The sequence below is a fragment of the Myotis brandtii genome, unplaced genomic scaffold (assembly GCF_000412655.1).
Source record: "Myotis brandtii unplaced genomic scaffold, ASM41265v1 scaffold237, whole genome shotgun sequence".
NCBI lineage: Eukaryota > Metazoa > Chordata > Mammalia > Chiroptera > Vespertilionidae > Myotis > Myotis brandtii.
The window spans coordinates 4,680,753-4,708,604 of NW_005358943.1; positions in this window are offsets into that span (position 1 = coordinate 4,680,753).

Here is a 27,852-nt window from a genome sequence, read left to right on the forward strand (position 1 = left end):
AAAAAAAAAAAAAAGAAAAAGCCAATTGGGAGTGAGCCCTGACTGCTGATACAGCAGCTCTGGGTAAGATGAACCAGTAAGAAGCAGAGCCTTGCTTATACAACAGAAGTGAAGAGGAAATACCGTAAGAGGAGTGAGCCTGGTCATTGGTGGCATTACTGTACCAATTTGGATGACACTTGAAACAAATTTGGTTTCTTCTATTTGGCTTTCCCTTGAATAAGCGATTACAGTCTGTCAGTAGTAGTCAAGCCATATTATAAAGGTAAATATTTATCCATTACCTCCATCAAAATCAAAGATGGGGAATTACAGGTGAGGGGATAGGGACCAATAGTTGATGCCACTAATTCTTTCTTTTCTACAGATCTCTTAATAAAGAGACATCATTTTTAAAAAAAAAAAAAATAATTGTAGCTAAAGAAATAGTTTTAGTTTAGGGATTTTTGTTTGATTTTGTTTTAAAACTGGAATAGATTTTACATATACAATATCCTCTCTTTAGGATTATTAAAACTAACATCTATGCAAGTTCTTATTCAATTTCAAGAATTTCTTGTAAACTTCAAGACTTACAGGGTAGGATTAAGAGACCATTTATATTTTTACATTTCTATAATTCTGTCCCTTTTTTTCCATTTCACAAGAAATCAGAATAAAAGTATTTGTTTCTTTAGATCAGTAACTTTTGTGAAAAACTCAACTTTTTGGTTTCTGGAAATGGAGGAAGAAATTCTAATATGATCAGAAGTAGGGATTTTGCTTTTATCCAAAAAGCTAAATATTCACTACCAATCTGCAAGTTACAAACCAAATCTGTTTACTAAAATATGCCAACTGCCTTAGATTTAAATTCACTCAGAGGCCTTGTTCATATTTTTTTAGAGAACCAAAAAGAGACCTAGGCACAATGACATCTGCCACTGAAAAATCTCATGACATTGTAAAGTTCTAGGATCCTTATTTGCTGGACATTTTCTAAAATCACTTTTCCTCTTTAGTAACAAAACAGAATCAATTCCCAGACTTGTCCTGAATGAAATAGGTGGAATTCAGCCACATGACTGCATGAACTCTTACTCACAACAAGGTGCTCTCAGGAGCTGTTCTGCAGCATTACCTTTCCTTGTGCACATATAACAAAAAATGACTTTATTACCTGCAGTGTTTTTCTGGATCCTGCATTGTGGTGATTATGCAACATTCCACCTCTTGTAACTAAGAGTTCTCTTATAAAATTAGGATAGTATAGTAATTTTTAGAGGATTATAGATTTTTGATGACACAGGGAACAAGGTTATATAATAGCTAAAGCTGCCCTGGTGGACAGTCAGAAAAAAACCTTGTACCTGGTGCCATAGACCACCAAATACCCAGTTTCCTGAGGAGTCAATTACAGGTATCGTCGTCTACACTTTCTATTCCTCCTAGTGCCATCAGCAGCTGGTCCTGACAACACAGGGTTGATGTCTATGTGATAAGAGCACAGGGAGGTAGGGACAGGGAGAGCTTTCATCAGTGAAATCAGTATTGACAGAGACTTGCTTATATATCTGATGTGAGTACTGATCTGTACAGTAGGTGAAACCATGAAGAAATTTAGGGTACCAGCTTCCCTGATCTCATTTTAAAATGAGATTATCTTCCTGGGTAGCAGCTTCCTTCTGGCCCCCAGACAACAGAAGAGCAGGGAGGGGCAAGTGACCCCCGAGGATCCCTGAGGAGCCAGCTGTGGGCTTTTATTCAGCCAAAGGTGGGAACAGGACTTGCATTGATACAGATTATTTTTTTTAGCAGCCAGGAACAACAACCTACTTCAGGTAGCTTATGTGGGAAAGGGGATTTAATTGGATGAATACTAGAATATGTCACAGGGTTTAGTGAAGAATTGAACGCCCACTTTTCAGTAAGGGTGAGGACCAGTACAGTTCTGGGACCAGCCTCAGAGTCTTGATAAGGCTTCCTTCCAGAGCCCTACTGTTAAACAGACTCAGCTCTCAGAGATTTCCAGGATCTGAGTCTCCACTCACTATTTCATATTCACCACAGAGAGACTCTCATTGCCCAATTTGTACTAGGTATTTATTATAATTAGTGCTAGTTAGTTATAATATGGCCATTGGGGCAGAATAAAAAAAACAGAAAGATCGCCCAGCCGGTGTGGCTCAGTGGATGAGTGTCAACCTATTATGAACCAGGAGGGCACAGTTTGATTCCTGGTCAGGGCATATGCCTGGGTTGTGGGCTCAGTCCCCAGTGGGGGCGTGCAATAGGCAGCAACTGATCAATGATTCTCCCTCATCATTGATGTTTCTATCTCTGTCTCTCGATTCTCTTTTCCTCTCTGAAATAAAAAAAAAAAGAGAGAGAAAGAAACAGAAAGATGACTACCAGAAACCCCTCTATGAAGAGCTTGAGCAGTTCTGTGAGAAGTTTTCCATGGGTCAGCCATTTGGCATGAGTTTACCTGGGCAGTTCTTTTCCTGGTATCATTTAGTCACGTGGCTCAATCACATGGAGGCTTGAATGGGGCTAGGTAGTCCAAGGTGGCTTCACTTACCTGCCATTTGGCATTGGCTTTTGACTGGGCCCCTCTTCCCATAGTCCTTCATCCTCAAGTAGGAGAGCCAGGCTTCCTCACATGGCATCTTGAGGCCTGGACTTGGAAGTTCCATTGTGTCACATCTGCTGCATTCTTCTATTCAAAGCAAGTCACAAGGGCAGCCCAGACACAAGGGTGGGGAAAATAGATGCTATCTCTCGATAAGAAGAATAGCAAAGTCATGAGTATACAGGGATATGAAATTATTATGATTATTTTTGTAAATAATCTACCATGCTTGGGAACTATGGCATTAAAACCAAAACAAAAACAATAACAACACTCAGCATTTAGAGCCAATATCCAGCCATAAAAAAAGATGAATGACATGGTATTATAAAGCCATGTGAGAAGTTAGTAGCCAAAAAAAAAGGACTCTTAAAAGTTTTGTAATTCACAGGATAGTTGTGACTAATGCACATCCAAAAGCATGCTGGATTGAGAGAAGGGGGATTAGATTATAGACTCAGTTTTGTTACTAACTTTCTCTGTAAATTTTATAAGACACTTAACCTCTGAGCCTCAGTTTTCTTATGGATCAAATAAGAAAATGTATAAATTACACAACTTTCATGAGAAAGAGCTCTGCGAGGTGTAAAAATTTGATACAGATGGAAAGTCATTAAAAAGAATTCAAATTGTGATACCTTGTTTTCTTCCTCTCCTCTAGTGATGTGATTCAAAACAAGGAACGATCTCAGGCTTATGTGGCTACAGAAGATGTGTTTTTACAAAAATTTTCTTTTATCTAAATGCTTTTGGATGATTTGCCAGTGAATGTAGCATAATCTATGGTTTTTCTAAATGTACAAAAATGTGCGAAATTAAAACACCCAAGAGGAGAGTAATTGGATGCATCCATTTAGGGAAAAAAGGAAAGTATGTGGCAAAGAAAATGAGCTTAAAAGCATAACAGAGACTGTGTCTTTTAGACTGTGTAAGAATAATTAGATGAGATCCTCTGTGTGGACAGTTTTAAGAGAAAATGATTTAAAATGGTAGAGTGTGTGCCAAGCTGGGAATGAGAGCTGAATATACAGTTAACTTTGAAGATGTAAAAGGAAAAACTTCTCTAAAATACAAAAACTAATTTCTTTAGGGAATGGATCATGATGAATATAAAACACCAGATTTTAGTGTTCCCAGAGAAAAAAGGTGGTATGGGCAGGATTACTGAGGACTTAAAAGAGCCTTGTGAGGTCATTTTAGCAAGCAAATGCGAATGTGAATATATTTTCCAGAATTCTGTAACCTCAGGTGGTCCCTGATAGCAGATATCTGTGATGCATTTTATCACACTCTCTTAGTCCATCTGACTCCAGTACACTTCCATATCCTTCATCAAACTCTCTCTGGATGTACATTTGTGCTGCTTTCTTAGTGTCTATGCCCACACAGAAGTGAGGGGACTGTTATCATTCCCTAGGGCAATCCCCAACCATTGGGCATGGGAACTGGTGGAAAAAGAAATGCCCAGCCTCCCTGTGCTCTAGTGCAAGGCAGATAATCGTTGGCCCATGGGACAAATTCAGCCCACCTGTTTTTGTAAATAAAGTTTTATTGGAACACAGCCATTGCCCATTTGTTTACATATTGTCTATGTTACAATGGCAGAGTTGAGTAGTTATGACATAGACTGCATGGCCTGCAAAGAGGAAAATATTTATTATCTGGCCCTTTACAGAAAATATTTGCCCACCTCTACTCTAGTGGGACAATTCTGAGGTATACTCTATGTGGTTCCTCAGAGTGTCCCCAATAATTTTGAGAGCCAGTTACCCACAGTGGTAAACATCACATTAATGCATATTCTATTGGCTTTTGCTGTTTCTTTTCTGTCATTCCCTACTCCCTCACCTTTGTTTCCTAGGATCACTTTCCAAGTACAAACTAATATAGAACTCAATCCTCCTTGGTATTTCTTTTTCATGTTACATGTATGAGACTTTGCTCCATTATTTTACTTTGTGACTCATCACTCATACATGCATAAAAACGGAAACACACATATAACCTATCACTGAAACAAATGTTTTCTGAAATCATATTTATTCTTGCTGTCAGTATATATGCTTATATTTCTATCCCCTTTTTACCCTCTTATATTTCATTTAAAAATAGTCTGGTTATGACCTATTGAATTGATTTCAGCACAGCCCTAGGTCTGTTTGCCAGTTTCTGAACCCATGGGTCTGTGTGTGACCACAAGCTATATGCATGGGCATAGGGTTCACAAGGGTTTGATCCAGATTGCCTGGCTAAAGAGAGGCAGATTAAGTATCTGGGAGATGTGAGCAGGAACGCTTATTTGTAAAGGCAGAAATGCATTGGTTCCATTTGGAGAAGAACACGGGAATGAGATGAGGGAGTGAAGTAATGAGGAAAGGGAAGATTGCCTTTATGATGAAGGAGGGAGACAGAGAAGAGATAAAACCCACTGAGAAGATGAAAATGCTAAGAACTACAGAACGTCCCTCTATTTCACGTTGCATAAAACTGCATCCATGTGTAAAAGCAACAAAAATTTGATGTCCTCCATCAGTAACAATTTATGTTGTCTTCATATGTTTACCCAACGTTTTAGATGACCACCTCCTGCTCTTGGTCTCTTGGTTACTCTTGGTCTCTTTTGCTGGATTCCCTTTCAGTATTTGCTCTTAACTGTTATGTTTTCCAGGGATTGTTCCTTAGCTCTTTATTACCAGCTCCCCCTGCCCCCCCCCGCCATTACCCACTCTCATGGTTTAACCACCATTTTTATGCTCCGGGTCTACAAAATGTATGAATCCTTTCACACTAAATCTTTTGCCCCCAGATTTACTTACACAAGTGCCTACTTAATATCTAGACCCATGGTCGTCAAACTGCGGCTCGCAAGCCACATGCGGCTCTTCGGCCCCTTGAGTGTGGCTCTTCCTAAGCCTTAGGAGTACCCTAATTAAGTTAATAACAATGTCCCTACCTATAGTTTAAGTTCAAAAAATTTGGCTCTCAAAAGAAATTTCAATCGTTGTACTGTTGATATTTGGCTCTGTTGACTAATGAGTTTGCCGACCACTGATCTAGACCATAAATTTAATATTTTACCTGGTCAGGTAAAATTGAGCTCATCATGTATAAGGTCCACCAGGTCTCTTTCTCCCTTTCTCTGTGTTGTATTCTTTTTCACCATCAGTACAATCACCCAGACTAGAACTCTGGGAACATTTCTAAACTCCTTGTATTTTTCTCCTCCATCTAAATGGTCATGTGCCCCAAACATTTTTGAAGTCATTCTTCTCTTCTATTTATAGTGACATTGTCCTAATTTTGAGTTTCATCATCTCTCCTTTGTATTATTGAAATAATTCATCTATTGGTCTCCCTGCCCCATAGTTTCTCTGCATTCAGTTCTTTCTTTACAAAGCCACTAGGGTCATCTTCTAAAATCCCAGTCCAGGTTTTGATCAAGGAAACAGAAACCACATGGAGTATTTTAAGGAAGGATGGAGTTAGTACTGCTAAATGGTGCTTATGAAACACTGGAAAAGTTGTAGGACTCTAGGTCAGAGAAGGTTGTTAATGGCTCTGAAGTTTGCAAGTAGGTCTACAATGGGATAGTAAACTTTCCAGGGATGAGAAAGTGGCTATTGTTCCCCTGGTTAAGGACTTCATGAAAACACTGCTGAAGTTCATAGCTGTTGGTAGCACCAAAGTGGGTGCTTCACCCACAGTAGAGCTCTGAGAACAACCTAATGTCCGCTGAAGCTCACACGTTTGCCCACAACTATTGGTAGAGTAATGGTGGCCTTTGATTTCCTTCTTGTACCTTCTCAATCTGGCAGGATTCTAAATTCATGGACTTTAAACTGGAATACTGTGACAAGAGATCTGAGGAATGGAGAGGGCACAGAGGAGTGGGAATGGCTCTGAGGACCTCAGGTAATCTGATACATTCTCTCTTGATCACTGGTGGGATAAAATCCAAACTGCTCAACTCATGACAAACCACATGCTTCATGAGCCAGGGACTTCCTACTTCTCTAATCCCCTCGCTCGGCTCCCCTTTCTTCCTTTGTGTCATCCTCATTGAATTTCTTTCTTGCCGTTTTGTGATTGCACTTTACAGTTTCATGCTTCAGTACCTTGGCATATTACTGTTTCCCAGGTCTGGAAGTCCTCCTACCTTCCCACAGTGGCCTCTTGACAAACTTCTATTTATTCTTAAGATCCCAATGCAAAACTTTCCTCTTTTGTGAAATTTCTTATTCCCTAGTAGAATTGACCCTCTCTTGTACCAGCACTGTGCCTTGTACCCACTTTTTAAAAAAAAATATTTTTATTGATTTCAGAGAGGAAGGGAGAAGGATATATAGAGAGAAACATCAATGATGAGAGAGAATCATTGACTGGCTGCCTCCTGCATGCTCCTATGGGGTGGGGGTGGGGTGGGGTGGGGGATCGAGCCCACAACCCTGGCATGTGCCCTTGGCTGGAATTGAACCTGGGACCCTTCAGTCCACAGACCAATGCTCTATCCACTGAGCCAAACCAGCTAGGGCTGCACTCACTTTTTATTTAGTAGCTACAATATTCATTTATTTGCCTGCCTCTTCTGCTATGTGTTGAGCTCCTTAATAGTTTCTTCTTTCCCTTTATCCCCCTAGTGCCCTGCCTAGTGTTTGGCTTATCATGGGTGCTCAATTCACATGGAATAACTGAGTAGATGAAAGCTTCTGTAAGACACTGTGCCTTGAGGCCCTAGTACCAGTGAAACTGCTTACAAAAGATATGAGGAACCAGACATCTTGTAACAGGGATGCTATTTGCTTAACTCTGCACTATGGAAAACAGGGTTATGTAGGTAGGTTCCAGCTGTATTTCGGTTTAACCTGTATTCCTTGTCATATCAACGGATTATTCAGCAGCTGCCTGTATTTCCACATCCCAAATATCTTTTCAAATGGATTCTGATTTTGGAAATGGCGTTGGATCTCGGCTAGACATAGTTCAGCTTTAAAAAAGGCATACTCATCCAGAATGCCTGCTTCCTTTGTTAGGCTGTGAGCTTGTAAAGAGGCAAATGGTAATGGGGTTAGGGATGGGAAAAGGAAAGCTGGCCATCTTTCTGAACAGAGAATGAGGAGGAGTACATTCGTTTCCTAGGAGATAAGGCTCAGTTTTTTAGAGTTTTTCCACAGAAAGATTTCTGTACTGCTGTCTTCTTAGTCATAAGAAGTTCACCATCAGAGAAGCAGCGTGGATTGCCTTTCATCTGCAGCTGCCCGGGGTGGCCCAATCATCTGGTCTTTGGTCCTTCCTGTCTGTGCTGGAGCCCTAATAAAGGTAACTAATAATACTAATTGCAATAGACAATTTAGTTATTTAATCACCTGTCATTAGGACAAGAACCTAACAGTAGACCCACTGGGAGATCATAAGCTCATAGGCCCTCTATATAATCTCTAAAACAGTTGTTCCACACGCTGCCTTCTGGGCCATTTCTTCCCACTAAATTTTCTGATTCTCTAAAAGGAAGGGAGCACAATAATCTCTTAGCTCAAGGACTTTGATATCAGGAGCATCTCCTAGCGGATCTCTTAGCTTCTGAGGAATTAAAAGCAGCACTTTATCAAAAAGAGACCCTGACTCTACGGCCCGGTGTGCATATGACCAGACAGAGCCAAATTCCTCTGCACACGGCCTTTATTTGTTAGGGTCAGTGGGAGGAAACTGAGACAGGCTTAGGTGAGACCATGAAGACCTTGCCAAGTCCTTGTTTCAGCATTCTCTTCACCTCCAGGGATGACCACTCTTCCCCAACGTCAAGGAAAGTCCATGCTGACAACACCGAAGTATTGCACTGCAGTACACACATTTCCAAGTGTCTTTCCAGCTCACACCTCTCTTCTCTGAGGGCTGGCATCCTTCTTCTCCCTCAGGTGGGCCCCACTATTCACACTTGTTCCAAAACTACCTGGACTTCTGGTATCCATTGAATTAAACATGGTTGATTTTTAATTCAAGTTGGGCTGAATAAGTCTCCCTCCCAGTGAGTTTATGATGAGACCAAGAAATGACCATTTCTGTCTGAGCTGGTTCTGCAAATGGAGAAGATGTCAAGAGTTGTACAGCAGTCATGCAGGGGGATGGGAGGGAGTCAGATGGAGAAGGGGGAGAGGGAGAGAAGAAGGGAAAGATACAGGGATAGAAGGAGAGGATGACAGAGAGAGACTGAGGAGAGGTAAGAATGTTTAGTACAGCTTATACAAATCCTTCTATGGATGTGTTTTGTTGTTACTGGTATTTTGAAAACTGTGGAGATAGACAGGGTCCTTGAAGAGAAAAGGTTGTGGTTAGTACAACCTTGCTGAACTCCTCCTTCTTTATTTTATTTTTTTGGACCTTGGAGTAATAAACCAAAACTTGACAGCTTCTACCTTAGCAAAAACATATCCTGAGCAGGGCATGTCTGTACCCTTTGTGTAGAAAATTCAGTGAGGGAACAGCACCATTTATTTAACCTCAAAGCCCTGACCTCCTTAACTTGGAAAGCATGTCATCTGCCTATAGGGTTGCTCAGGTTCAACTTGAGGTATCTTTATCCCCACACTTGCCAGGGAATTAATATTTTCTAAAAATGTGGCAGAATATCTGCAGTTTTTCCAGTCAAGGGAACCATGAACTTTCTTTTTCCTGGGCTTTCCAGCCCCCCCCCCCCATCCTATCTTCTACTTATTTTCAGGGACTTATTGCCCTGTGCTTTCTCTAGTCTTCCCATAGACCAGCGGTTCTCAACCTGTGGGTCGCGACCCCTTTGGCAGTTGAACGACCCTTTCACAGGGGTCGCCTAAGACCATCCTGCATATCAGATATTTACATTACGATTCATAACAGTAGCAACATTACAGTTATGAAGTAGCAACAAAAATAATTTTATGGTTGGGTCACAACATGAGGAACTGTATTTAAAAGGCCAGAAGGTTGAGAACCACTGCCATAGACCAAGACTGTAGTGATGTTATTTGTTTTTTGTTCTTCACTGTGAACACTGTGTCAGAGCGAGAGCCACTAGAAGCATATTACCAGGGACAGCTCAGAACAACAGAGGTGTCCAGAGGCCAGCTTGGCCCATGTGCCCTGAGTCTTGTCAGGTGTGGCTTCAGGACCAGGACCCCATTCTTCAGAGTGCAGGTCCTCCATCTCCCTGACTCAGTCTTCTTTTACTCCTGTGCCCCTCTGCCCCCCAAATGCCCTCTGTCCATTCTGAAGAATCTGTCTTCACTTCCTGTGGCAACTTCAAATGGCTACCTTTACCTAGCATCTAACCTCCTTCCGGCCCCTTTTCCCTTCTTCCCTCCCCTCCCTTTTCTTTGCTACATGGTGATCAGGCAGAGCTGTCTATTCATAATTTGCCTCAAAGTTTCTGCCACTGGCCCCACAGGCAGCAATTTTAAGAAAGGAGGAGTGAAAATTGCCCTGCTCAGTGACATCTCAAGGGTGGGACAGGGAGAACTTGGCAATATGGCCAGGAGCACCAAACACCTCAACCGTGGGCTGTATTAGGTAGGGAATAAAGGCTGAGACAGAACAACATGGAGCAATAGCTCAGGAGCCAGGATTCTGATCTTTTAATGATGTTGGACATGGGCTGGGTATGAATGTTTACAAATAGTATAGAAAAGCTAGGATTATGGGTGTAATTTGTTAATGCCAGAGAACAAACATTATAAAAATTATGTTAATTGTATAATGTATGAAAATGACTTACCCTTTATAACTAATTGCAACATGTACTATAGCGATTATACACATCATTAATAGGTGTCAGATTAATGTTATTGTAAGTTTTATTTGATCACAATGTAAAAATCCTTAGATGCATGTTCCGTCTTCTTGTCTGACATTGGCTTTGGCTCACAGCTCTCAGTAATCAGAAGCATGATTGGAGACTGAATTATGACAGAGAACTCAACATGCTCTCTTTTTTCTCTCCTCTCCTCTCCTCTCCTCTCCTCTCCAGAGAGGAAGCGAGAGGGAGAGAGAGAGAAACATCCATCAGCTGCCTCCTGTGCACCCCCTCCCTACAGGGGATAGAGTGTGCAACCCAGGCATGTGCCCTGATAGGGGGGAATCGAACTCGCAACCTTTCAGTGCACAGGATAGCATCCAACCAACTGAGCCATACCGATTAGGGCTCAACCTACTCTTAACAAATTTGTTAATTCAGGACATTTGAATGTGTAACCATCATTTTTTACTTAACACTGTTTTTATATTTAAAAATGCTACAGATGTTCCTATATTTTCCCGAATTTCACTGAAAAGGTTAGTCTTGAGATCTGTTCCATTCCTCTAGAGCTGTGCTGTCCACCAGCCCCATGTGGCTATTGAAATGAAATGAACTACATTAATTCCTCAGGTATACTAGTCACATTTCAAGGGGTCAGTAGCCACAGTGGTTAGTGGCTACATACAAAGCTGTGCAAGATGGGACATTTCCGTCATTGCAGGAAGTTCCGCAGGGCAGTGCTGCCAGAATCTCGGTGGTGGGGAAAGTTAGGTTTATCCATCATGGAATGAATGAGCAGGTCATCTGGCTCTGAAATTTCTGCATAGATGTGGGTACCAGGGAACCTCTGGGCCCCAGCTTTGAGGGAGATGATGGAGTGTGGTAGTGACTGAGAGGAGTAGCCTCTGCCATTGAGGAAGTTGCAGTAGCAGGTTGGGGAGCTCGGGCAGGAAGTAGGAGCGGGCTGCTACCCTTTACTGTTGCCTTGTTCAGTGGGATACAGATCAGTCACATCCAAATCAGCTCAATTTATTAATCTTACAGTAGATGGAGTATTATTTAGTAAAACTTTACAGAGTGAATGAAAGACATTGCAGACAGCTGATTTTTTATAATGTCAACACCTTTCATACATACAGAGCTCTACAGTTTATATACCTCTATTGCATTCTTTCATTAGATCCTCACAGCCATGTAAAGTGAGTAAGAAACCTATTACCCTTTCCTTCCTGTAAGAAGGTCAGGGCTCAGATTGTTTAAGATGTTTTCTCAGGTTTACCCAGCTGGTAAGTAACAGAGTCATGATTCAAATTTAGGGCTTAGGATTGGAAATGACATGTTCTAAGGCCGTGCGTGGCTTTCAGGTGTCCTTCCAATAAGAGCATTTCTAGCAGCCCACTGCTAATGTGGTAGGCTTCAAGGATGCCTTTGGCCATAGTGTTTCCCAGGGGCCAGTTGATTCAACTTCGATAGGTGTTTTAAGTAGTTGGCATGCTGTGTGGTTTATATTTTCCACGTTTCCCTGACTTTATGCGTTCAGGCTTTCACAGGCACACTGCCTGGCGTTCGGAAGCAGTGGCTTTCACATGTGTCCCACAAATCCCAGAGCTCCACGGAGGGGCCAGGCTGCCAATGGGGGCGGGCACAGTGGGAGGCCTTGCGTTTGGGCTCTGGGCTGTTCAGGGCTGATAGGCTTTCAACTATTTTTATATATTTGACATTGCACACACAAAAAAATTTCCCTTGAAAAAGGTTCTTTTGCTAAGCATTAGGAAAAGAATTACTGTTGTAAAGAATTTTTGTGGCAGCTTGCTTCCTGTGACAAGAAAGTGGGGCACGCTGAACTCCCAGGTGTCCCCAGGAACAGCGCTCACTGCAGACCAACACTTTCTTCTTAGTGAGAAACAACCCCCAGAAGTTCAGCGTCTCCCACACTCTATGAACCAGCCCTAAGGCAGGGCAGGGGATAAGGGCCCCAGTGCTGGACCAGAACTCCCCTATAGTCTTATTCTTTTTTTTAATAAATGTGTTTTTATTGATTTTTAGACTGAGAGGAAGGGAGAAGGATAGAGAGGTAGAAACATCGATGAGAGATAAATATCATCTATCGGCTGCCTCCTGCACACCCCCTACTGGGGATCAAGCCCGAAACCCAGGCATGTGCCCTGACCAGGAATCTAACCCGTGACCTCTTGGCTCTTGGGTTGATTCTCAACCACTGAGCCCCACCGGCCAGGCTATAATCTTATCTTGACACATGGCTCTCATTCTCTTCTCAGGCAGGATTCCTCTTCACTGCCTGAGCCCACAGTGTCTGCCGAGTCCTCCCTCTGTGACTTGACACTAGGTCTGAAGGGTGTGCTGGCCTTGGCCAGAAGCAGCAGCCAGATCCCTTCAACTCAGATACACCAATTCTGGATCACCCAGCCTCTGTATTCTGTTGTTGCCCACCTATTTGCAAAGCAATAGATATGAAAAAGGTCAGAGAATTCCTTGATATCAGCTCTTAGATTTCTTGTTCCTCCCTCGATGTGAACACACTAAAATTGATTGAATAAGCCTGGATTTTTACATTATAATTCGACCCTAACATTTATTATGTAATTAATCTTAAAGCTCTTAATTTTTCAGTGATAGATTTGAATTCACATGATACTGTTGTCAGCACAAAAAGGGAAAATGAGGGCTATGGCATGGGAACTGGAAAATAAGGTTAACTTATGACAATAAAACTAAAAAAAATCCACACATAGTGGATGAGATCAGCTATCTTTAAAGTGTACACACCTTGGAATAATGGAGAAATTGGAGCCTAGAGGACAACACTGTGGTATATATATAATAGCAAGACGAGAGTATAGTTTTAAGAAGATGAAATGTACCGCCATTTTTGAAAGTGTAACCCCAACTGTTCCAGGAAACAGATGGTCCTATTCTACAATAATAAGATCAGGCCACTGACCTGACCAATTGCCTCCTGTCCTATTTAGACATAAATATGTTGTATGTTGTAATTATATGGTGTTGAGAGGGGGATAAAACCTCACAGAAGGAGTTGAAGTCTGCAATGATGTTCAAAGAATCTGGGATCTAGACACTGGATATAGGGCATAGGAACATTTTGGTTATTGGGAGAGGTGCATTTTCTGGTGGGGTAGCAAAAGTTTACCTGGGTTTCCTAGAGCCTAGGTGAATGTGTTTGATTTTTTGAGTACAAGATATAGAGGAGATCGTAATAGTTTATCTCAGCCAATGGGATTTATTGTCAGATACATGGGAAAACTGGTAGGTAGTTTATGCTCAGGCCATCAGAATGAGTCTCACGGCTTGAGGCTTCTCAATCCACCAGGTGCATTCAGTGCTTCTGGCTCTGCTTCTTTTTGTACCTTTGCTTCTTGTTCTTCACAGCCAAACTTAATTGTTTCCATTTTTTTTAATGTATCGTTGCTTCTTCTAAAACATTTTTTGGTAGGTCTTAAGGCTTTTGCTTATTCTCTCTCTCTCCATATGTTTTATATTCAAAATCTCAAAGATTAGTTGCCATCTAATACAGGGACAAATCCTAGACCTTTAGCTGGTGGCCTCTCTCTGTAGGATCAAGTGAAATGAAGGATGAACATCTACCTTGAGAGGAAATTTTAAAAAGCAAGACCTTAGAGCAGCAGTTCTCAACCTGTGGGTCGCGACCCCTTCACAGGGGTCGCCTAAGACCATCGGAAAACACACATATAATTACATATTGTTTTTATGATTAATCACTATGCTTTAATTATGTTCAATGAAGTTGGGGGTCACCACAACATGAGGAACTGTATGAAAGGGTCGCGGTATTAGGAAGATTGAGAACCACTGCCAGAGAGCCTTCTTTGGAGGGTGGTAAAATTGGCAGCACCTAATAGAATCAGACCAGTACAGTGAATTATTGCCCAGAAGTCTGTTCTGATTCATACTCATCAAATAGCTTAAGGCTTATTAACTTAATCTAACAGATGCTCTGATTACTAAAGTTTCCTGGCTAGTAGACATAGATACTTTACTTACTGGAAAGAAATGTCCTAAACACAAATTAATAAATTGACATTTTGGTTTATGTGGTGGTTAATTTTATATGTCAACTTGTCTGGACCTTGGATTCCAGATGTTTGGTTGAAAATTTTTCAGGATGTTTCTGGGAGGGTGTTTTTGGATGATATTTATATTTAAATTGGTTGAATGAAGCAGATTGCCCTCATAATGTGGGTGGGCCTCATCTAATCAGTTGAAGGCCCTGATAGAACAAAAGACTGACCTTTCCCCAAGCAAGGAGTTCTGTCAGCACATAGATTTCAGACTTGAATTCCCACACTGGCTCTTCCCTGGGTCTCCAGCCTGAGAGCCCACTCTGTAGATTACCTTCACAATCACTTGAGCCATTTTTAAAAAAAATTATCTTTATTGTTGAAAGCATTACAGATATCTCCCTTTCCCCCCCATTGAACCCTTCCACTCTGCTCCCACCCCCTTCCCAGGTCTTCCCTGAACTAGTGTCTGTCCATAGGCTATGCATGTATGCACATAAATTCATTGGTTAATCTCTCTCCCCCCTCCAGTCTGGAATACGTTGGTCTGTTGCATGCTTCAATATCTCTGGATCTTTTTTGTTTGTCAGTTTATTTTGTTCATTAGATTCTACCTACAAGTGAGATAAGGTGATACTTGTCTTTCTCTGACTGGCTTACACGCATCCTATTGGTTCTGTTTCCCTGGATAACCTTGATTAATCCAGTTTATGTCAAGTCTCTCCTGAGAGTGTTTAGCAGAGGTCTGTTCTCCTGAGTTTATTCTACTCTATAAGGGCTCTAAAAACTCACATTTCTCAAGTAGCTGTCATCTTCAGTTAATAGCTTTCATATTTTTGCTCTTTAACTACGTTAATCTCTTTCCGAGACATTCAATAATTTATTTAATGTTTATTGAAACTTCTTGAGGTTCTTAGATTTAAGCTTACATAGCTCTGTAAAGTAAGTCACATGAATCTCTAGATAGGTCTTAAAGGACAGAGAGATATTGCAGCTCAGGGTGTTAATTAAGGATGGACCCTGAGGAGTATATTTTGGAGATGTGTATCAACAGACCAGGTTGATAGGGAACAGGTGTCTCCTGAAGTTGTGGTTATTGTATTCCTCTCCCATTGTTGCTTTAATGAATTACCACAGTTAGTGGCTTAGAACAACACAAATTTATTATCTTTCAGTTCTGAAGGTCAGAAGTCTGAAATGGGTCTCATGGGTCTAAAGCAGTGGTTCTCAACCTATGGGTCGAGACCCCTTTGGGGTCGAATGACCCTTTCACAGGGGTCGCCTAAGACCACCGGAAAACACATATATAATTACATATTGTTTTTGTGATTAATCACTAGGCTTTAATTATGTTCAATTTGTAACAATGAAATTGGGGTCACCACAACATGAGGAACTGTATTAAAAGGTCACGGCATTAGGAAGGTTGAGAACCACTGGTCTAAGGTCAAGGTGTCAGCAGGGCCGCATTCTTTCTGAAGACTCTAGGGGAGAATTCCTTTGCTTGCCCTTTCCAGAGGCTGCCCACATTTCTTGGCTCCTAGCCCCCTCTGAACTCTGCTTCCATTGCCACATCTCCGTCTCCCATTCGGACACTCCTGCCTTCCTCTATTACTTGTGAGGAGTCTTGCAATTACATTGGCTCCTCCAGATAATCCAGAATAATTTCCCCATTTAAAAATCCTTAACTTATTCTCACCTGCAAGGTCCCTTTTGTCATTTAAGTTAACATATTTACAGGTTCTGGAGATCAGGATGTAGACTTTTGGGTGGAGGCAGTATTCTGTCCACCACAGTTACTTACTTTTAATAAGATCTAGGGTGGCAGGACTCTAAAAATCGAAAAAAAATAGATTCACTAAAGTCACATTTGAAAATCAACACCTAATTTACAATAAAGGGACACAAAATCATCTGAAGAAGATGAGATTACTTGTAGCCAAGCTAGTATTCACTGTATCACTGGTGTAATTCAAATGAAAGAAAAGGGGGAATAGGATAGGTACATGCTAGCAGAGTTCACTGAAACACTAGAAGGGAAAGGATACTCAGGTACTGGACTTTGACCATTTCAGTTCTCATAGTAAACATGCCCCTCAAAAGTAAATGATGCCGGGCTTTAGTCCTTGCATTTGAAGTACGTTAGGCTCCCTGGCAAGTCCATCCTGATGATAAGATTGTATATCAGGCTAAGGAATTTGGACAGTGAATCCTAAACTATGTCTGAGAATAATATTGTTTCATGACATATTGTTAGGTGTTCTCTACAGACAAGAGTCAACTTCATTCTAGAAAAGCTGCCTATCTAAGCCCTTGGAGATTCATGAGATGCATCTGCAGACCAAAGGAAATATGCAGTTATGAAAGCTGTTTAACTCAGTTTAATCCAGCGTTTTTCTAATTTTTTTGATTACTGAACCTTTTGTTGTTGTTGAACAATCTATTGAAATATCTCACGACACATAACACATTTTCGGGAATGATGCCTTAAAGATTTGATTTATCTACCTCCCATTGTTTTGAGTCCTGCTCACAAAATGACCTTTTGATTTACATGTGGTTGGACCACAAGAGAAAAAGAAAAGCTTTGATCAAGCCAACATGATATTTCTTGTGTGTATGGTGTTATATTTCTCACTGTAAATTAACACACCAGCTTTTTGATGTTTGCTTTTGTCTCATATGCCTTTTAGTTAGTTAGTGTGAGTTGATCTATTTATCACCCAACTTCCATTTACTTTCAAATGCCTGTCTACTCACTAATACCTCCAAAAGGAAGGGCAGCCAGAACTTTTTATTGAGTGATAGACAGGTAGAAAATAATGATGAGTTCTGGACTCCAAATACTTGTCCCGGTGTCCTGATAATGATGGGGGTAGCCTGGACTACTTGAGAGATAAGTGGATCTTGAAGCTAAACATCAAAACAAAGACCGAAGATTGCCACATATTTCTGTGTCCCTAGGCAATCAATTAGGATTTTTTCCCTATTAACTAACTGATGGATAATAGCATCAATCTAGTACAATGGTTACTATGAAGTGTATTCATACTAGTGATCATAAAAGGGCCCTCCAAAGCTTACAGAGAACATGGGGTTAAGGAGGCCCCAAAACAGATCTAAAGTAGCATGTACTAGTTTTATGTTAAAAATCAACCTATAACACAAAGATCTTTTGTAAAAGCAAGTTAATGTTAGAACCATTGGGTTTTCCTCTTCTTGCACTCAACTATAGCTAGACTTTAATAGTATGTGATTTGCACTAAAATCCTCAACAACTCCAAAGAGAAGGTTCAAATAAGAGTAATCAGGTATTGTACTATGACAGTGATGGCGAACCTTTTGAGCTCGGCGTGTCAGCATTTTGAAAAACCCTAACTTAACTCTGGTGCCATGTCACATATAGAAATTTTTTGATATTTGCAACCATAGTAAAACAAAGACTTATATTTTTGATATTTATTTTATATATTTAAATGCCATTTAACAAAGAAAAATCAACCAAAAAAAATGAGTTCGCGTGTCACCTCTGACACGCCTGTCATGGGTTTGCCATCACTGTACTATGAGAATCATGGAGAAAAATGAAAAGATATACAATCACTTAGCCTTAAAAAATATAAAATATAATTATTATCATAGAAATATTGAACAAACTTCCATAATTCATTAAACATGAATACATTTAGACATGGTAAATAAACTTTGTAATAGCCTTGTAGGCTTCATTCTTGCCTTGTAGCCTTGTAGGCTTCTTTGGGTCATCCATTTACTCAGAAAGTTTTTCTCTATAAAGTGCTTTGTCTCCAGTTTCTACCTCCCAGAACCTCTCCATTTTCCAGTGGTTCTTAATTACCACCCCATGGAGTAAGATTCCAGATTTGTTCTCCATCTGCTTCTTAGGACCTGACATTTAAGAATTTTTCTTCCCACAGTCTATCTTGGCCTAGGCCCACAGTTGTTCTTTGTCTTATTCTTGTTAAACTTCATCCTAGTTCTCATGCAGTGAGAAAGAAGGGATTTCCCCACCCCTTTTGGGGGGTTTTGGAGAGGAGAGGAGGCTGAGCAATGAATTCCATAGGCACAGTTCTCAGTAAGACCAGGACTTGCAGAAAAAACTTGGAATGACACAAGATCTGAATTAGAGAGATCCACTCATCTCAAAGAGAAAGCATACTTCTCTAAGAAACATTTTGTTACATTTTCTGACCTTTGTGCATAAAATGTTTAATTTTAATGTTGCATTAATAAGATTTTATCCTTTATTATTAGTTTTGAAAGAGTACAATTAAACAGAAGGAAATCCACATGTAATTTTAATAACCCCAAATTATAATTATTAAATATTAACATCAAGTTTTCACAAAATTTCAAAATTATACAGTCAAATAACATTAAATAGATGTTTGATGTAAAAAATTAAAAAAGCTTTATTTTATTTAGTAGAGTTTTTCTTGCTGTGACCTAGACATAGATTGGAGCTTAATTCTTGAAAGTTTGGTAATTTTAGAATTATAGTTTTGAAAATTAAACTTCTTATTAATCTCAGAAGTGACCATATATATGGTTTTATTTTTTTAAATATATATTTTATTGATTTTTTACAGAGAGGAAGGGAGAGGGATAGAGAGTTAGAAACATCGATCAGCGGCCTCCTGCACACCTCCCACTGGGAATGTGCCCGCAACCAAGGTACATGCCCTTGACTGGAATCGAACCTGGGACCTTTCAGTCCGCAGGCCTATGCTCTATTCACTGAGCCAAACTGGTTAGGCGACCATATATATGGTTTTAAGTGCTCACTCTTCTCCTTTCTCTTCTGCAAATAAGAAAAGAACTATGGTATCAGTGGCTATCCTTCACTTCTGAGTGCTCAAGAAAATTTTACAGAGAAAGTTTCTTCCTCAATCTAAATTTTTGAAAATCTTACAACTCTCCCCTTACCCTCACCAGGAATTAGTACCAACCTTACTGCCTTGGTTATGGTTATCAGACATATATATTAAATTTTTTCATCCTTGTTTACCAAGCTTTCAGGGAAACTTAGGAAACATGTGGCTTGATATCTGCATTTCTTCTGGTAGTTCTGAGCATTGGGTTGGAATGCTGTGGTCACATATTGCATTAATTTCAGCTCTTTTGTAAACCAACCTACCTTCCTTCCTTCCTCCCTTCTTTCCTTCTTTCCTTTTCTCCTTTATTTTTAGTTTTTGTTAATCCTTGCCAGGGGATATTTTTCCATTGATTTTTAAGGAGAGTGGAAGAGAGAGGGAAAGACAGAGAGAAACATGGATATGAGAGAAACACATTGATTAAGCTTCCTTTATTGACACCTGTGCTGTCCAATATGGTAGTCATCAGTCAACTCTGTCTATTGAGCACTTGATGTGTGGCTAGTATGAACTGAGATGTGCCGTAGTGTAAATCATCCCAGATTTCATAGACTTAGTACAGCTAAACGGTAATAATCCCATTAGTAATTAATGTGTTGATTACATATTGAAATGATAAGATTTTTTATTATATTGCATTAAAACATTTATTATTGGAATTCATTTTGCTCTTTCAAAAACTGTTTTAGTGTCTGCTGGAACACTTGAAATTACATATGTGCTTCCATTTGTGGCTCACATTTATGTTTCTATTTAACAGTGGTGATGTAGAGCTATTGTGCAATGAAGCATTTTACATGTTTATATTTTCCAGATACATTTAAACACTAAAATGCTCAGTGTCAATTATTTTTGTGAAAGTCTTGTTAAATTTGCTATACTTCTGCATCTTCTTTATCAGAGAAAGCAACTCAATGTAGCATTTTCTTGATAGGTCAATGTCATCGGTCTGAAGCTCAATTTTTAAAATATTGTGTTTTATTGATGTTCTCATGAGTTAAAAGCTCATAGGGTTATTGCTGTCATATAAAATGGCCCCTGAGTGGTGTGTGATTATAGTTGGGAGTTTGACTATATTTCCCCCAACTTTTTTTTTTAAATCCTCAACTGAGGATATTTTTTCCATTGATTTTTAGAGAGAGTGGGAGGGAGGGGGAGAGACAGAGAGAGAGAGAAATATCAATGTGAGATACATATCAGTTGGTTGTAACCAGGGCCAGGGATTGAGCCTGCAACCTTGGCTGGAATCAAACTCAGGACCCTTCAGTCCCCTAGCTGACTTTCTACCCACTGAGCTAAACCAGCTAGGGCTCTCCCAATGTTTTTTTATTTCTTGTTAAGCATACTTTTATGCCCTTTCCAATGAATGCAACCTGTATGTCCTTTATAATTTCAGAAAACCTAACAATTTTCTAGATAAAGCAGACAAGCACTTATGAGTTCTGTAAGCTTTTTTCGAACTGTAGGTCTTAGAGCCAGTGGCAGGCTCTACTTCTTCTGTGAATAAAGTCCATGGGCCTTATTATAGCTGGTTTTCTTGCAAGGCAGACACCTTTTAGGCTTCTGGATTAGTGGTCATGAATGAGATATCTATGGCTGCCAGTGTGTGGCATTTTCAATGACATTAGAATTCATGTATACAGTTGTTGAGAAAAACCACATTAAAATACATAAGGAATTAATAGGCAATAGCTAAAATTATTCTGTTGATTTCATTTTTTAAAGACAATGCTGTGGATCTAAGCCACAACTGCTATGTTCAGGCTAAGCAAAGCAAATGTGGAATGAACTATGTACGTGTGCAATGTGAACCTGGGTTAGCAGGGATAGCCTATTGTTGTTTAGCGATTCCCCTGATGGTTGTCTTCACTTTCCTTCACAGTTGCAGTGAGGGCTAGCTTGTGTACTGCTGCTATTTCCCAGCAGTCCAAAGCTCTGTGGCACTGCTTGATGCTGTGCTTTGATATGTTCTTATAGCATTTATCCTGCTCTCCTTGCTTGCGACTTTTCTGACATCGACTTTCTTATACAATAGCTCCTTGAGTGTCCTGCTGTCTTCCATTCTCTGCATACACAATTCCTGGGGAACATCCACATGAGGATGATTTCAATGCCAACACTGACAATATTCCTTATGATGCTGGTGAGAAATTCAATTTTTAAGTTAACATTCTTAGATCTGGAAGCTATTATTGTTCCCTAACACATAGGCATCTGTGATGATGCATTATAATAGAGGGAATATTGCCTTATAAAAATCTATTTATTGGTAAGTTCTATCATTTGAGTGAGGGATTCTAGGATGTCCTGTGCTGCCGATGTAATGTAGTCATTCTGTTGTAGATGTTGACTGAACATCATGATGAAACTGCTTAAAAAGCTGTGTGTGGTGTGTGCAAAAGATGCAGAGCTTTCAGCAAAACAGAAATTTATAATGTATTCTTGCTTATGGACCCTCATTTTGTAATGCTAGAATAAAAGAGTAATGCTGAATTAACTCTGCACTTGGTCTGTCAGACTCATAAAAGACACACTGGCATTTTTCATGTTACTTCTCTTTTTTGTCAATAACTCTCAGAAGTAAATGGCTTTTTTAGGCATACATCATTCTATTGCTCTCTCTTGACTCTAAAGAATTTAATGCTACATCCATGCCAATTGCTTCATTATCTCTCCATGGCACTTGATGAGGCTGTAACTTAGACATTTCCCTTCAGCCTGGATCCACTGAAAAGGTTGTACAAATCCGAGTATCTCAGGTGAGATAGGACACCATCCATGGTTAGGTGACTCTATATGTCAACATTATTGTGTAACAAACAATGCCGCAAACTCAGTTGCTTATTATATTAAATATTTATTTTCTCATTCATGTGTCTGTAGGACAGGTGGGTTCCAGTTGGGATTTGGATGATCTTGGCTAAACTAAGCTGGGCTTGGCTCTAGGCTCAAGATTGGATATAGATCCACTTTATGCTTCTTTATTTTAGGAACAGTGATTATCTGAGTTATGCTCTTCTGATGATGAATCAGGAATGCAAAAACCAAGCCAAATCATGAGAATACATTTAAAGCCCTGCTAATATATCACTGGGTAAAGTAAGTCATATGGCCAAGCCCAACATCAATGAGGCAAAGAAATAGACCACTATTACTTTAGGGAGAGTTACTACAAGCCACATGATACAGATGGTTCCAGTTATTGTACTGTGGTCAGTGAATCCTCTCTGCAAAATCAAAGCAAATATAAAACTGGACAAAAATTTTAAGAACAACCATTTCAGAGCATGGAAAATGACCAAAAGCAAGTAATAATTGAGAAGTATTTATTCTTGAAACAATGGCAAGAATTTTTGGTAAGCACTGTGAGAATATGCAGCCTTTTTGCTTGGAGTTGCTTCCATGCCTCCCCCAGCCCAGGGGGTTGGTGAAGGCTGTACTTTTGCCAGGGTAGCACTGGTCATGAACTCCAGCAGGTTTGCTTCTGGAGTGGGCAGACTCAGCTTGGGGGTAGAGACAAAAACCCATGGCAATGTCTTCTAAAGAGGCAAACTTAGTAGGAAACAAGTGAGAAAAACCTACAGCTTTGCTGCCTGATTCTATTTAGGCAAACTGGCAGACTACCTAGTAACTTAATGGGGAGATCTTGAAAGTGAGAGAGGCATAAAAGCATGCAATAATCTTTCCACACATTCCTGGCTGACTGGGACTATGAACTATACACATGCCCAGAAAAGACCAAAAGGAATCTAGTGGAAAGTAATAGCCAAGCCATATTTGAGAACTAGTTGAGTTTTGAATGCATTTTCCAATCTACACACATTTTTATTAGCAGGGGGTGGAAGTGCTTTGGGCTTGAGGTGTTTCAGCAAACCTCTGCATAAATCATTAGCTGCCCACTAAGGTTTTAGTGACACAAGGGTAAGCCCTAATAAGGCATGCTAAAAATTAATTTAAAAACCCCACTATTTTAAAACCTAAGTAGAAGCATTAGGAACTACACGCAATATTTTCTTTTGTCCCTGTTAATTTCTTTAAAAACAAAGACTACTTGAAGCAACAATTATAATACTACTAGAGGCCTGGTGCACGAGATTTGTGCACTTGGGGGGGGGGTTCCCTCAGCCCGGCCTGTGCCCTCCCATAGTTCAGGAGCCATCAGTCGGACATCCTTAGTGCTCCTGTGGAGGCAGGAGAGGCTTTCGCCACTGCTGCTGTGCTCGCCAGCCAGGAACCCAGCCTCTGGCTGAGCGGAGCTCCTCCTGTGGGAGTGCACTGACCACCAGAGGGCAGCTCCTGCATTGAGCATCTGTCCCCTGGTGGTCAGTGTGCGTCATAGTGACCGGTTGTTCCATTGGTCGATCGATTTGCACCTTAGCCTTTTATTATATAGGATATTTTTTTGAGGGGGATGGTTTGCTGAATTTATAGATGTGTATGTATGACAATACCAGCACTAAAATATATTAGAACAAGTTGCTATATTTTGTATTATTATTATTTTTTTATTACTATCCTGAAGCAGATTGTGATAAATGGAAGATGTATATTGTAATCCTTAGATGAACTATTAAGAAAATAACTTTTTAAAAATATAGCTAAGCTAGTAATAAGAAAGAGCAAGATCCAACTATGTGCTGTCCATAAGAGACATGCTTTATATTCAAAGACACAAGTAGTTGGAATAAAAGGTTGGAAAAGCAAATAGTATCCATTAAAGAACTCTAGTAGCTTTATTAATACACAAAATAGACTTTAAGATAAAAAATAAAGGAAGTATTTCATAATGATAAAGTTTTCCATGTATCAGGAAGAAATAGCAATTATCTCTATATATAAAACCCTAATAAACAAATATACTGAACCGTGGAACAACTGAACAGCTGGTTGCTATGACATGTGCTGACCACCAGGGGGCACGTGCGGAACATGGTGGTTGTCGGCAGCAGACAGCAGAGCATGGAACATGACAGGTGTTGGCCACGGAGGGATGGTGGAGCAGGTGAGTGGGGGCATCAGACCAAGGCAGGGTGCCAGTTGCTGTCATCGGGGCGAGCCTCTGGTGGTTACTGAAAATTCTTTGCTCCCGTGTACCATAGTCCCACCCGGCACTCGCACCTGCTACTGGTGCCAGCCCTGCTCACACCCGCTGCCAGTGCTGGAGCCGCCACTCGCACCTGCTGCCAGTGCCGGCCCTGCTTGCACCTGCTGCTGGCGCTGGCCCCAATTGCTCCACGCTGTCAGCAGGTGTGAGTGGGACCAGCGCCATCAGTGCGTGGGAGCAGCAGCAGCGGGAGCGGGGTTGCTGGCAGAGAGAGGACCGGGGGCCATGGTGGGAGGGGCTGGGCAAGTGTGCGGAGGATGGGCCAAGACCCGCCCCTGTGCCCACCACAGCTCATGGCCCATAGTTCCTTTCAAGGTGCACGAATTTGTGCACTGGGCTCCTAATCTACACTAATAAAAGAGAAACATGGTAATTAGCGTACGACCGCTACCCTTTTCATTGGCTAATCAGTGAGTATATGCAAATTAACTGTCAGCCAAGATGGCGGCCGGCAGCCAGGCACTGAAGCGAGCAGGGAGGCTTGCTTGCAGCAGATTCCAACATTCACCGCCTCACTTGCCAGCCTCTCAGTTGCAACTCTAAGCAACTATATACTATGTTGCAAATAAGAAGCTAAACAAAACCCCAGAAAAGGGCTTCCATTCAGCCGGGCTCGGACCGCAACATTGTATCTATGTTTTCAGCAGCAAGGCCTCAAAGCTAAAACTGGCCCAGAAAAAAAAAAAAAAAAGAGAAGAAAACAAGGAGCGGTTGGAAGCTTTAGTCACTCGCCAGCCGGAAAACAGCCCTCAGCCCCTCACCCAGACTGGCCAGGCACCCCAGTGGGGACCCACACCCTGAAGAGTGTGTGACCAGCTGAAAACAGCCCTCAGCCCCTCACCCAGACTGGCCAGGCACCCCAGTGGGGACCCACACCCTGAAGAGTGTGTGACCAGCTGAAAACAGCCCTCAGCCCCTCACCCAGACTGGCCAGGCACCCCAGTGGGGACCCACACCCTGAAGAGTGTGTGACCAGCTGAAAACAGCCCTCAGCCCCTCACCCAGACTGGCCAGGCACCCCAGTGGGGACCCACACCCTGAAGAGTGTGTGACCAGCTGAAAACAGCCCTCAGCCCCTCACCCAGACTGGCCAGGCACCCCAGTGGGGACCCACACCCTGAAGAGTGTGTGACCAGCTGAAAACAGCCCTCAGCCCCTCACCCAGACTGGCCAGGCACCCCAGTGGGGACCCACACCCTGAAGAGTGTGTGACCAGCTGAAAACAGCCCTCAGCCCCTCACCCAGACTGGCCAGGCACCCCAGTGGGGACCCACACCCTGAAGAGTGTGTGACCAGCTGAAAACAGCCCTCAGCCCCTCACCCAGGCTGGCCAGGCACCCCAGTGGGGACCCACACCCTGAAGAGTGTGTGACCAGCTGAAAACAGCCCTCAGCCCCTCACCCAGACTGGCCAGGCACCCCAGTGGGGACCCACACCCTGAAGAGTGTGTGACCAGCTGAAAACAGCCCTCAGCCCCTCACCCAGACTGGCCAGGCACCCCAGTGGGGACCCACACCCTGAAGAGTGTGTGACCAGCTGAAAACAGCCCTCAGCCCCTCACCCAGACTGGCCAGGCACCCCAGGGCACAGGCCGGGCTGGGGGACCCCCCTCCCCCCGCCCCCTGAGTGCACAAATTTTTGTGCACCGGGCCTCTAGTCTATATATAAAAGCCCAAGCAACCGAAAGACTGAACGACTGAATGACTGGTTGCTATGATGCACACTGACCACCAGGGGACAGATGCTCAATGCAGGAGCTGCCCCCTGGTGGTTAGTGCGCTCTCACAGCCAACCTCCTGTGGCTGGCCAACCTCCTGCAGTCCCTCCCCCTGGGCCAGCCAACCTCCCGTGGTCCCTACCCCTGCTGGCCAACCTCCCGTGGTCCCTCCCCCTGGCTGGCCGGCCAACCTCCTGCGGTCCTTCCCCTGGCCAGCTGGCCCCCACCGATTGGCCCTGATTGCTGGCCAGGCTGAGGGACCCCACCCGTGCATGAATTCATGCACCGGGCCTTTAGTAAATGTATAAGTATCTAATAGCAAAGCCCAAAATACAGACAGCAAAGATACCCAGAATTATAGGATAAATAGACAACTCAATATTATAGTAGTTGAAAATGTCAATATTCCCCTCTCAGTAATTGACAGAACTAGACAGAATATCAATAAGGATAATCTAGGCTTGAACAACACTTGTACATGCAACCAATTTGACGTAACACAAAGCATTCCATTTAACAACTGCTGAATGTACATTCTTTTCAAGTACACATGGAACTCTGCATGAAATGAGTCTTAAAGCATGTTTTCTGACTTATAAAACAATTAAATAAGAACTCAACAACAGAAAGTAATTTGAGACTTTGCAATATTTTGAATTTCAAAATATAGTTTTGTAAAAACAATGAGTCAAAGGTGAAATCACAGGGTACATTACATAATATTCTGAATTGAATGAAAATGAAACCCTAACATGAAAATTTATGAAATATAGCTAAAGCAGTCTTAGAGGGGAATTTATTTAAGTGCTTATATTAGAAGAGATCTAAAGCCAATAATAAGCTTACACTTCAAGGTAGATAAAGAAGAGCATATCATTTGACCCAGTGATCCCACTTCTAGGAATATATCCTAAGAAACCCGAAACACCAATGAGAAAGAATGTATGCACTCCTATGTTCAGAGCAGTGCAACTTACAATAGCTAAGATGAAACAGCCCAAGTGCTCATCAGTAAATGAATGGATAAAAAAGCTGTGGTGCATTTAAACAGTGGAATACTATGCAGCTGTAAAAGAGGATCTTTTACCCTTTGAAACAGCATGGAAGGACCTGGATAGTATTATGCTAAGCAAAATAAGCCAGTCAGAGAAAGACAAGTATTACATGATCTCACTCACATGTGGAATCTAATAACCAAAATAGATCCAGAGACATAGAAGCATGGAACAGATTGACGAATCTCAGAGGAAAGGTAGGGGGTAGAGATGGGGGTGGTGGGAAGAGATTAACCAAAGAACTTATATGCATACTAGAGGCCTGGTGCACAGATTCGTGCACTGGTGGGTTCCCTCAGCCTGGCCTGTGCCTTCTCATAATCTGTGACCCCTCAGGGGATGCCAGCAGTCTGACATTCCCCGAGGGATGTAGTAGTGCATGAAGTGGCAGGTGGCTGGGGTGCCGCTCCTGCTCATCCTGGCCCCGCTGGGCCTGCTGCCGCTGCTCGGTAGTGCTGCCATGGAAGTGGGAGAGGCTTGTGCCACCACAGCTGCATTTGCCAGCCATGAGCCCAGCGTGCGTGTCAGTTAGCTGAGTGACACCAGGGGGCAGGTCCTGCATTGAGCATCTGCCCCCTGGTGGTCAGTGCACATCATAGCTTCCAGCCAATTGTCGACTGGTTGCTTAGGCTTTTATATATATACTAGAGGCC